Source organism: Pteropus vampyrus, unplaced genomic scaffold (assembly GCF_000151845.1).
Source record: "Pteropus vampyrus isolate Shadow unplaced genomic scaffold, Pvam_2.0 Scaffold238, whole genome shotgun sequence".
Lineage (NCBI taxonomy): Eukaryota > Metazoa > Chordata > Mammalia > Chiroptera > Pteropodidae > Pteropus > Pteropus vampyrus.
This window is the reverse complement of record NW_011889019.1, coordinates 2459976-2463525: the sequence shown is the minus strand read 5'-3', so window position 1 is coordinate 2463525 and position 3550 is coordinate 2459976. Positions and strand designations below refer to the sequence as shown.

General features: G+C 56.5%; 1 protein-coding gene across 2 annotated transcripts in view; it reads left to right on the top strand.

Moving 5' to 3' along the window:
- Positions 1-2316: 2316 nt before the first annotated feature.
- LOXL4 (lysyl oxidase like 4) overlaps positions 2317-3550 on the top strand; it is a 20561-nt gene continuing 19327 nt past the window's right edge. For both annotated transcript variants that reach the window (XM_011374029.2, XM_011374028.2), the window contains exon 1: positions 2317-2462. The gene's annotated coding sequence lies outside the window, so the exon portion shown is untranslated. The remainder of the gene's footprint in view (positions 2463-3550) is intronic.

Sequence of the window (3550 nt, the reverse complement as noted above, 5' to 3'; positions counted from 1 at the left end):
GTATTGTCCACAGGGATTTTAAGCGGATTAAATGAGATAATACATAGAATAACTGCCCCACTCCTGCTAGCCGTCATGATGATGACAATGATGTCTTGTCTTTTGGTTGGTTTGGGTCTGTCTCCCCCACTGCTCTGCAAATTCCTTGGGGACAGGGATCACATCTGGCTTGTCTTCATCTCCCCAGCGCTGTCTCAAGAACCAGCGCAAAGTAGGTCCATTTATTTAATTCACCAGCACTTACTGAGCCCTTTCTATGTACCAAACCCTGTGATAGAATCTGGGTTTAGAGATACATAAGAAGTTCAAAGGGCCCCCAAAGTCAAGGTGGACACAGACCTATACATCAAGAGTGCAGCAGAGGGTCTTAGAGCTGCTGAGGCTGTGAGCACAGTCAGGCACAAAGGAGGAAGCAGGCAGTCTCTATCAATTCAAAGCTTACTGAGATGAAAGGAACTGTCCCATGTGACCCCCACAGCCATAGCATTTAAGGATGAGGAGATGGCCACTCAGCTGAGACAATCTCACCACTAGTCAAGGACGGGGCTGGGCCTGGGACTCCAGCCCCTCACTTCTCAAGGAGGGGGACTGACAGGGACACCCTGAGATATCCCTCCTTCCACTGCTCCCCAGCCTCAGCCTCTGCCCAGAGTGCTGCAGGTTACAGGACTTCCGGGCAACATCCATTCATTCTTGGGCTTCCAGGGTATTTTTAGCTCTGGGCAGCCAGGCCGGTGATTGGCAGCAGGCGGGGCCCATGTTTCCGAGCCCTCTCTGTTGTTCCTGGCCAGGCATGAGAGGTAGCTGGGCATGGGGAGTGGGCCGAGGCATACCTGGCACCGCAGCCCACAGCTGCCTCATTGTCCCTGGGGGAGGGGCTGGGCTACTGCTGCTGCCACCGACCCAAGGCTGAGAGCATTCTTTCCTGTTGATTCATCACGGGGAATGCTTTGGGCCCAGTTAAGGCAGGGCAGGGGCACTGGTGGGGCATCTAGGACATGAGTGGCCAAAGGTGGATGGCAGTCCGCCGGCAGCCAGGTCAGTGTGACCGGGCTGTCACCCAGGGATCAAAAAGGTCCACCTTGCCACCCTAGCCCTTATCACACTCTGCCTTGTGGTGGTGTTTGCTTACATGTCTGCCTCCCCGCCCCCAGACTGAGAAGACCCCTCCCACGCCCACCCCTGCAGTGTCTAGCACTCCAGCACCTTGTCTAGCATGTAGGAGAAAATCAATAAAGGTTTGCTGAATGAATGAGCCTTTGGAACAACACTCAGGCAAGGGTGGGGGAAGAGCCAGAACCAGGCTGTACTGATCGGGCCTAGGGAGAAAGCGGGGAGGTTGGAACTCTCTGCCCGTTTTATAGATTGGGGCACTGAGGCACTGGGAGGGGCCAAGACTGTGGGAAAGAATTTGGGGGAAAGGGACTGGCATCTGGCACCTGGGTGCTCAGCTAAGCTGATGGGACTCTCCTTTTTCAGCCATTTCTACTTTCGTCATATTCCACAGCCTCCTTCTCCCACCCCACTTTCAAGTGCACCCTCCTTCCCCAGAGCCTGTCAAGGACCAGGACTGTCTCAGCCCACTCTGTAAAGGGTTGTAATGGAGAATTTAAGTTCTTCCAGTGACTGTTTATTACCTTGGGGAGCAAGTCATGTCCCTTGGGCCTCAGTGTTCCCAACTGTTCAGTGGTAGAACTCATGCCTACATAGGACTCAATAAACTTCGAGGGACCAGAGCAATGGAGAAGGCCTCCTGCCACTCGAAAGAAAGCAAACCTGTACCAACCATCCTGATTTTCTGAACTGAGTCCACCCCCCAGCCCTCCTGCCTGCACCTCCAGTAGGGAGTCTACATTGTCTTAAGTAACCAAGCACCTTACGACAGGGAGGCGCTCCTATGTGGGGGGTCCACTGGCACCTTCCAGAAGCACTGAATGTAATCCCCAGGTCAACTCTGAGGGTGAGCCTATTACCCGGTTTGCAGAGAAGGAAACCGTGCTTCAGACAGGGACTCGGGAGCCATAGCGGCAGTCCTGGGAGACGCAGCTCGCTGGCGCTGAGCCACTGTCCTTTCACTGGGACTCGGATCCTCCCATCGTCCCTCCTGCTGCCGCGCGCCAGTTTCCTACATGGAAAACAGCTCCTCCTCCCCCCTGACGCCCTGTAACTTCGCGACCCTGGGATTTCCCAGGGCAGGTGGGCACAGACACGTACGCGAGCTGGCACCCGCTCGCCCTGGCCAGCGTCCCGGCTAGGCGCGCAGGGCGGCGGGGCTTCGGGGCGGGGCGCCCGCCTCGTCCAGGGCTGCCCGGGGGCGGGGCCTGCGAGGCCTCCTCCGCGCCCGCTGGGTGGGGGGCGCCCGTGGCCCAGCGGGATAAAAGGGCCCTAGGAGCCCCAGGAGGCCCGTTAGAGCTGCTTGGCCGCAGTGCCCGCCCAGCCCCGGACCGTCCGCGCTCCAGCTGGTGAGCCCCCGCCTCGCCCTAACCCTGGGTTTGTCTCTTGCTGTCCTGTCTGTCCACCTCCGTCTCTCTATGGGTCTGCAAGCCTCTGAGGGTTCCTGAAGGTTGAACGCTGGGAGGGATGTAGGTCACTTGGACAGTTACCCTAGCCCCCTAGTCGCTCACAGTTCGTTTCCAATGGAAGTGTCCAAGTTGGGGAACTTGGCCCCAGGCCCACCTAGGATGGTGTGCTGGGGCCTCAGGGTACATGCGTGCCTTGTTTGTGAGCACACTAAGTGTAACTATATCTCTGCCTTCTCACCCAGGAAGGAGGCAGGGGAAGGGACAAGACAGGTTCAGATGTCTCTCCTGTTACTTGGGGGAAAAAGAAGCAGGACACAGCAGGGTTAGCTCTCCAACTAACCAGACCAAAGCTGATGATGGGGGTGGGTAGTGGGAGGAGGGGAGGAGGGAAGGCAGAGGGTGGAAGGTGGGTAGAAGGCTTCAACCCCCACATTTCCTATGCCTGGACAGGTAGGGCTCAGAGACCATTTGCTGGCACTGCTTCAGGTCACCATAATCAGTGGTCCCAGGGAGTGTATCAGAGTTGAGAGTGGAAGCTCCACCCCATCTCCAAAGAGCTAGAGAGAAGGGGTTCAAGTTAACTCCGGGCTGGTGCCCACCAGGACAGCACCCCACAATGCTCCCTCCTGAATACCCTTGGGCATTTCCAGTCCTTTCTAGGGGTGCCAGGTCAGGCCAGGTGCCAGAGTCCTCTGGCAGCACCTGGAGCAGGTGCCTCTCTGCTTCAAGTTGGCAGGGTCCTGGATCTGTCATTTGGTTGCATTCAGTCCTGGCATCCACCCCAGTGACCTCACACCACAGCTGGGTCATAAATCAACCAGCAACAGGCTGGAATTTCATTCATCTCCCTGCCTCCCTTCATTCTTCCCCCTCCTCCTCCAATCTCCCTTTCTCTCATGGCTGAGAGCCTGGCTTCTGGGTCCAGGCTGCCTGGGTTTGAATCCTGGCTGAGGAAGTTACTTCGCTACTCTGGGCCTCATTTTCTCATCTGTAAAGTAGAGATACATATTCAATAAAAATTTTATATT